This window comes from Notamacropus eugenii, chromosome 7, assembly GCF_028372415.1.
Source record: "Notamacropus eugenii isolate mMacEug1 chromosome 7, mMacEug1.pri_v2, whole genome shotgun sequence".
Classification (NCBI taxonomy): Eukaryota; Metazoa; Chordata; class Mammalia; order Diprotodontia; family Macropodidae; genus Notamacropus; species Notamacropus eugenii.
Window position 1 is genome coordinate 7,658,794 of NC_092878.1, and position 9,297 is coordinate 7,668,090.

Genomic DNA, 9,297 nt, shown 5'->3' on the forward strand with positions numbered 1-9,297 from the left:
TACATACTCTGTGTCAGGTATTGTGCTAAGCATCAAGGATACAAAGAAAGGTAAAAGGTAAAAACAACACAGGAACAAAAATAGTCCCTGGGCTCAAGGAGAACAGAGTATGAGGGGGGAAAGACCATATAAAATCTATGTACAAATAGGCTACATACAAGATAAACTGGAAGCTATCTCAGAGGAAAAGACTAAGATTAAGGGGACTTGGAGACTTGGAAAATTTTATTGAGGAAGAGGAGGTGATAATTGAGGCGTGAAGGAATCCAGGAAAGCCAAGAGGCAGAGATGAGAAGGGAGACTATACAAGACACTGGAAATGCCCAAAATAGGGAGAAGGAAAGTGTTTTCATGGAACTACAAGGAGAGCAGGATGATTGATTAATTAAATGATTTACTTATTATTATTATTATTTACAATATAAATCAATTAAATTGATTTATTAGGACCCAGATGAAGAATTCCTCCCAGAAGGTGACACTCCATTTTCTACCAATGAATTCATTGTGCCTTGCTCACTGATGGTAGAAGCAAATGTGAGCAGAGCTAGTTTCAGTCCTGAAACTCCCGGAGTATGAAATAAGGTGGTGATGGTGGTGGGGAATGCCAAGGGATCCATGTGGATTGGGGCAGGCTGGTTGTTGGATACTGACTGTAAAAGACTATAATGACAGTAAGTGAGGAGTAATGCTGCAATCACACTTTAATAAGGCACAAAATGGTATGGGAATGACAAATGGAGGGTTTGAGGGAAACATACAGCACTTGGGAAAAGAATAAGATGGGGAAGAGACACAGTGAATCAATTCTGTAGCCTCTGATCAGAGTTGGAAGCACTTGGGCAGTGCTGACACGTAGCAGGTGGAGGAGTACTTGGGGGTACAAGGGTTTCCGATGCCATTTTATAGTGCTTTGATGGTGAAAAATGGATTAAATCTTACCCATGCCTCCTTTGGTTTGAGGCATTAGCATATCAACATTGTCTCCAATTCCTATAACGTTTTCCTGGTCTTACTGCAAGTGTTTAGAGTTTATCTCTACAGACCAAAGGCAGTTAGTATGTCTGAGGGGGCTGTCACATTAGGATCTGACCACTTTATTTAGCACATATTCTCATATTGTGGCCTTAGTTCATTTATGAGACGGATGCCAGTGCTTCCTCTGGTCCCCTGATTTATGAGACAGTTTGTAAGTAATTGCTATGCTCCTTTAAATTATGACAGAGCTTGCAAGTGATTTGTAGATTCTCCCTCGTTATCTCAGTTCCTATTAATATTGTTGTTCAGTTGTTTTAGTCATATCTGACTCTGTGACTACATTTGGGGTTTTCTTGGCAAAGATACTGCAATGGTTTGTTTGCCATTTTCTTCTTCAGCCCATTTTTCCAGTGAGGAAACAGGAAAACAGGGCCAAGTGACTTGCCTAGGGTCACACAACTAGTAAGTGTCTGAGACTTGATTTGAACTGAGATCTTTCTCACTATGGACCTGGTACTCTACCCACTATGCCACCTATGTGTTCCTACTATTGTTACTGGATACTAAATTTTTATAAACTTTCTATACTAACTTGGGAGGGTGGGAGAGTGATTAGGGAGACCAGAACAAAATAGATTTCAACACATCTGGATTGAAGACATTAAGCACTATGTAAATTTCATTATTATTACCTTAAAAGACCTGAAGTAAGATACTGCTAAGCAGAGTGACGTATGTAGGCATTTTGTGTGTCATGAGATTAATATTGTTATGATAATAAAAAATTTGTTCAACAGGGTTGAGTTAAACAGAGCCTTGAGAAATCAATAGTCTGCAATTATTCTCTAATTAATGTTCTGAGGATTAATGCACATGTGGATACAATAATCCTTTTTGTAGTTGAACAAAATATTAAAAGTTCATCTTCCATGGTCTCATTGAAAGTATCTTTAGCACAATTAGCATCCAGGATGGGGGTGATACAAACATCATCTTTTAGCACATTATTTTTATTTCTTCTGCTAGGTTTCTGTATTTTGAAATATTTTTCACCTCATGAAACATAACATCATGAGCATATGGTATGGAAACATTGATTAAAAGTTTGAAAAAGTTTTTATAGATTAGTATTAGGTCTGAATATTGTGGTCATAAGTTTAGTTGGAGATAACAGTCTAGTTCCCAGGAAGTTTATTGATTGAGTTCTCCATGATATTTTGAGATCTATATTTATAATGAATATTTGTCATTTGTCAGTCCAGGAAAGATAGCCAATTTACTGATGCAAAACCCTTCTATTTTCACTGTTGAATCTACATGGCTCAACCATTGCCTTATGCTTTTTTGATGGCATAATTTTGGGTGTATTCATGTGATTGTTGGACATGGAGGATCTTTTGAACATTAGCTATTTCACTGACTTGAGGCCAAATATTTTTGGTTACATTCAACAAATCCAAAGACATATCAGTCTTTACCATTGTCCAGTGAAGAGTTTTCAACCTGTTTATCATGGCCTTTAATGATACACATTGATCTTCCTTCTTTTAGTTGAGGAAGTATCAATCTTTCTATATAACTGCCTTTGGATGATGAGTCTCAGATTTTGTTAACATTGAACCAGTTGTAATACATTCCAAAAATGTTATGAACTATTTTACAATTCTTAATGTGAATTTAAGACTTATATTGTGTAGGTGTTAATTGTTTTAAATATGTTCTTGCCATTGTTTGGATTTTGGAACACCAATAAGTTTCTTGATACACATAGCTACAGGTTTCTCCTTGATTGCTTATGCATAATGTGTCTGATCTGGTTGAAACCAAGGTTGTTTTTATTATGGCAGATCCTGCCTGTGGCCTCTGATCCTCTTCAGTTCTCCCTTATGACCTTGAACTCAGACCCAAAACTTCTTGCCTCCTTTAAATGCCCGCAGCCAACAGTGTCCCTGACCCACTGCTTCTGCACTCAGCAGGCCATGTGTGGGTTCCTTCTCACCCTTGCCACTCTCTGCAGCACAGCTGAGTCTGGCATTCCTGGTTAGCAGAAGTTCCCTCAATCTTCCCCAGGTCAGATGCCCAAGTCAATCTCAAGGTCCCCTGAACATTGAGTTCCTGTGACTGGATGAGGCAGCCTTCAACCCAGATAACACCAGGGCTTGCCCCTTTTTGTTTAAGCAGCTTGTAGCTTGTTGTTAAAGTGGACCCTAGCCTGGAGGTGCTTACTCTTCACAGGGAGGAAATCTAGTCCTGAGATTTTTCTTTAGAGCTTCTCCAATTGTCCTAAGAGGATCACAGTTCTGCCCTTACTCTTATCTGTTTTCAGGACTCTATGTTCCCCTAGAGGCACTATTTTATTGCTTTTGTGGAAGAAAATCTTTAGAACTTGAAATTTTCTGACTAACTCGAACATCTTCCCAGAATCCTCTCTGAAACTAAGGAGTCTGTCAGCATCACTGACAAATAAGCATCACTTCTAATTTGTCTAATTAGTTACGTATGATCTTGGATTGAAGATACTAGTTTTCAATCACTTTTATTTCTTTGAAAATGTTAGCAATTCTTCCACTAATCCATTTATACACTTATATATTCCAAATGAAATGTTGATATAGGAGAAAGATTTCCTCAGATGGGGAAGCTTTGTAATGAATTTTTCCATAGATTCATATAAGTAGATATCATCCAAAGATATTAATGATAAAATAATCTTTTCTTACAACCCCATCTTCAATGTGGAAACCATATTCAGAATCTTTAAGGAGAGATGATAATGGATTTGAGATTAGGTAAAATCACCAGAAGTTTTTTCCTTAAAAGATATCTTTGTTCTTGTTGCTATCATCATGTTCATCTCATGTTATTTTGGAATTCAGGTAAAAAATGTTCAAGGAAAAATCACTATTGTGTTCCTGTTCCTTTATTCTTCAAGTTCTATGTACATTTTGAAAGTTGTTATTTTTTGTTGATGTTATTCTCCTCCTCCTCCTCCTCCTCCTCCTCCTCCTCATCATCATCATCATCATCATCATCATCATCATCATCATCATCTTCTCAACTTTCATAGGGTTCAGAGAGAAATAGCTCCAGGAAAAGTCACTATTCTATGACTCTTTCATATTCTGTAACCTGTTGTAAGAGTGAATAAAATATTTTGGCATTTCAATAAAATAACATATAAGCAGGACCTCTATAGATTCACTGACAGCAAACTCTGGATAATTTTATTAGTGTAGGAAAACAGAGATGATATTTACCTGACCCTGTTCCCACATGATTTTGATATCCTCAAAATCCTATATTTTTTAATTCCTATATTTTTCCTATATTTCCTACATTTTTTTTTAATTTTTACTTCCAAAGAGGTGGAAATTATGAGTATTTGGTATAATGATATCAATTTAAAAAGTTATCTTTAACGTTTTGTTCCATGTTGTGATCAGGTAATTGTGGGCCATAATCTAGTCTGTGATGATGATTCAATTTCAATACAATTCACTGGTCAAATCCATCAGCATATTTTGGGGTCTGAATTTCATATATGAAGATTTATTATTGAATTATAGTAATCTTTTGATGTATCTATAAACAGTTCCATTCACAAGGTTGTGTCTTTCTAGGTAACAGACTGAATTTTTGTAGATATTCCCCTTGACAGTCTTTTCATTCCATTATTTAATTTTAGTCTTTTCTTAAGCTCCGTTGAAATAAATGAATTTTGGCCCCATTCAGCAACTAAATCAAAATCAAATGACGTTTACCTGTTACAAGCTTTTTACTACTGTTCAGTGAAATGATCTGTTCCAAAAGTCTTCCTGTAAATTTTTTTTGGACAAATTAATCAAGTATTCTAAATGTCTATAGATTTTTCAGTCTTTTTATAAGGAAGTGCCATAGCTATTTTAGGGTAAAAAATTATTTCATTCATATTTTGTGGGTTCATGTATGAATAATTTTCAAATCTGTTATGACTCATTTAAGGAAACTCATATACTTTTACAGGATTGCATGGGTGTTGATTATATTGGTTATTTACCTTTGACATCAGGATGCCAACAGGTTTCCTAACATATTTAACCATAGTCTTCTCTTTGATATGTGTATATTGGATTTGTCTTGCCTGGAAGACACTAAGGTATTTGTTGCTATAAACTTCATTTATTGGTTCAATTTGACCTGCAGATTCAGTCTTTAAGTTTTCAATCTCTAACTTTTGTTGGCATATTTAAGAATTTTATGCTTATTGTCTACAAAAAGAAATCCAAATTGTTCCGCCATTTGTTCAATAGTTCCTTTTTGATATATATTTGCCCAAGTCCATGCAGTAGTCACCAACTGAGAACCCTTTAGCTCTATGCTCAAATCATAAAGCCTTGTATTCAATAGCTTTTGCCAGGGGGAGAATAAGATATTTGTTGGCATCAACTACATCCATTGGTTCCATGTAGTCTCTAGATTTAAGCTTAAAGCATTCAATCTTTGTTTTTCTATGGCATATGGCAAGAATTTTATAATTATCAAGTCCAATATTTTTATATTATTGAAAGAAAATTACATGAAATAAGGGCATTTAATGTGTTTTTCAGTGAAACCACATATTTTGCTGTCATCCATATACATCAAGTGATTTATAAGATATTTTGATTTCATACTTTATTTTTCAAGCCACACTTAATTATGTTTAGAAGAGATAGTAATCAACGTAAAGCTAGTTAGAACCATAATGGGCTTAAACTGTATCTCTAAAAAATGACTCACTTTATCTCAATTTTTCTTTACATTATTGTGCTGATATTGTAAATATTATAAATTACAAATAGAGAACAATTTTGAATATAAACATTAAATGTTCTTCATGTTGTTATTGCTGTTATGTCATACTGTCTTCTGACATGATATCATATTTATTTATTTTACTTAGAATAATCTGTAGATCATTCTTCCTCCTCTTATATCCCATAGGTAAGATAAAAGTGACTACTAGATGTTGCAGTAGGTAGAGCTCTGGCCTAGAGTCAGGAAGACCTTAGTTCAAATGGGACTCCAGATACTTACTAGCTGGGTGACACTGGACAGTTTGCTTAACTTCAATCAGCTCATTTCCTATCTGTAAAATGGGATAATAACATCATCCATCTCCAAGGATTATTGTAAGGATAAAATGCTGTAGTATTTGTAAAGTATATTATAAAGCTTAAAGTACTAGGTAATTTTTATTATTGTGGTTTTTGTTCTTATTATTGGCATGTATGTTTGGGTACAAAAAGATGCTTTCTCAAGCAAACAGGAGCAGGATAGAAGTAGAAAAGGAATACTTTCTTTGGAATTGAGTGTATAACTGACTGGAATGGGAGTTAAAAAAGGCCTAGTTTTTGGAAGGAGGTTCATGTGCCAGATGAGACTCCGAGCAGCCATAGTAAGAAGACTCCCTGGCTTTGAATACCCAGATGTTGGTGCTTCTCTCTCTGGTAATGACATTATGTAATGCCTATGGTCAGACAGTTGGAAACTCTGTCTGTTGGTCTTGTTTGTATTTTCTCCACTGGTATATGTAATTAACGTAAGGTTGTTTACCTCTCTTAACGATGTTTTCCTTTTAGAAAAGCAAATCTAAGAACCTGCGCAGCAGGTCCTCTGGAGTGCCAAGGTATTTGCTGATACACTCAGAGAGGAAATTTGGGAATTATGATTTCAAATCTTGATATCCTCAGAGCATACTCATTTTGGGATAGAGAAAAATTTAATTATAAAATTTAAAGTTAGAAAGGCTCTTTAGCACTAACTGGCCTAACACTCCCATTTTACTAGAAGGAAACAAACGTTTATAAGTGCCTATTGTGAGCCAAGCATTGTGCTAAGCCCTTTACAAATATTATCTCTTTTTATCCTCACAAGTATCCTGGGAGATACATCCTACTTTTATACCTATTTTACAGGTGAGGAAATTGAGTGAGAAAGCAGTTAAGTGATTTGGCCAGAATCACAGAGTTAATAAGTACCTAAGGTGGGATCTGAATTTGTCTTCATGTCTTTAGACCCAGTTTTCTATCCACTCTGCCACCTAGCCAGTGAAGAAATTAAAACCCGAAGATATAAAGTAACTTGCCCAAGGTTACATAACTGCTTAGTAACATAGCTGGGGTGAGTACTCACCATTCTAGACCCCTAGTCTCCCACTCCCTTTCCACAAGAAAATACAGATCTCAGTCAAATCACCCTTCCCTTTTCCTGTTCTCCTACATCTAACATACTCTTAGCCCCCTTTCTAATATTCTGAAAATGTTTTCTCATGTGGAAAGAAATGGCAAGAATCAACATTCCAAGGGACAATGTTCTTACGTTCTGCTCAATGCATGAAAATGCTTTAACTATCAATCCAAGATGAGCCAGTTTCCTATTTTTCTAATTAAATACTACTTTCAAGAATTTGTAGTTTATACAGATTTACTGATATTTTGTTGACTAAGAGGTCTTGATGTGAGTTAACAGTGGCCCTTTCAGCTGAAAATGGACGTAAATAATCATGTAAATACATGATACGGGAGTTAATTTGGTGCCATTTAACTCTATTGTGTGGTTACCATGTGTTACAGAATGCAATGATGTTCTGGTCCTATAAATGATAAAAAGGCATACTCTCCACCAAAAGGATCAGCAAGTAGAGTAACTAATTTATTCTGGAAATCCTATTCTAAATCCAGGGTGGTGGTACATGCTAGCAATTCTAGCTGCTAGGAGAGTCTGAGGCTGATGGCTTGCTTGGATTCAAGACTACTCAGCTTCAATAGAGCTAAAGTTGATTGAGTGTCCACACTAAGTCCAGGATCAACACAGAGAAACCCCAGGAGTGGTCAGATGAAGAAGGGAAGGATGGGATGAGTGAAGTGGGCTGCCTAATGTGATTTTTGGCCTAATTTAGAAATAAAACAGGTCAAAGCTTCTATGCCAATTATCAGTGGGTTGGGTCTGTGAGTGGCCACTCTACTTCTAGTCTAGAAAAGAGAGGAAGATTTAAGCAAAAAAAAAAGAAAGGAAAGAGGAGAAAGGAAGAGAAGGAAATGAGAGGAGAAGGAGGAAGGGAGAAATCTACTCCAGATAACACCAAATTTTGTTTCCTACAAAAAAGTTTATAGTATCAAAGATATGGGAAAAGACCATTTATATTGCTACTGCCTTTAGATAAAATATCACATCCCATCTGCAATACCCTCCTATTCCCCTCCAATTCAACTTTCTTACAGAAAGTATTATGGAGCAAATGAGACTTTGCCCCAAGGTTCTCCATTTTTGTAAGTACTGTGGCCTTGATGCTCTTTTAACACCATATAAAGAAATGAAAATCTTTTGGAACAATTTTTTTCTTCCTGCTCCAGCATCCTGGACATTTTAGAAGGGGGAATAAGATTCAACATTCCTGTTTCTGAGAGAATTCTTTTGTGGACATCTGTGTGGATCTCTGTGAAGCTAAAGGACTTTAAAGACTGATTCTCAATTAGTAAAGTTACTGTGATTCCAGGACTACTGGGGAAAGTTTACTGAGTTCAGTTTATCTGGAGGATTCACATCTGAGGTTATCCTTCTAAGTCTCTATGAGGTTTGGGAGAAGAAAAGACACCTAGGAAAGAGGCAAGGCCCTCATATAGTTAATGGGCTGAGTTTGTCATTTTCAGTGGATGACTGTTGGTATTGTATGAACACAACCTGTCTCTGCTGTTGTGCTCTTGTGTCTTTATAGTGATAGGTACGTAAAGTACTCTGCCTACAGTAGATGTTCAAAGTGCTGTTGAATTACAATGGGAAGAATCACTTGGCAACCTGTTAATGGTGAGAATGATTTCATTCGTATAAAACTTTGGCTAGAATTTGGATATATAATAAACAGAGAAAAATATGAAAAAGATGTCAGTCAGTTTTGCCACACAATCTGATAGAAGGAGCCCAGCACTTTAAGTACATCTCATGAAGCGGTCCTGTGTTATTCCACAAAATGAAAAGCTTTCCACTGTGATAATATCAACCTTGAACTGTATGTTGAGTAGGAGGAATGGGGAAAGTCACTGGGGTACTTCCCTCCTCAAAGAATACTTGCATATATTGCAATTTTACAAAGTTATGGGGCCTGACCTTATAGATGGTTACATTGGGCTGGACAGTAAGATGGTATGATTCAGTGGTATCAACACAAACAGAAACAGATACTTTTGAGCCACATGCAGACTTAGAAAACCACAAATGAACATCATCTATGTTGTATTTTCTTTTCATTTTGGTAAACACTTCCTAATTATATGTTAATCTGATTCTGCCCACTCAAGAGAT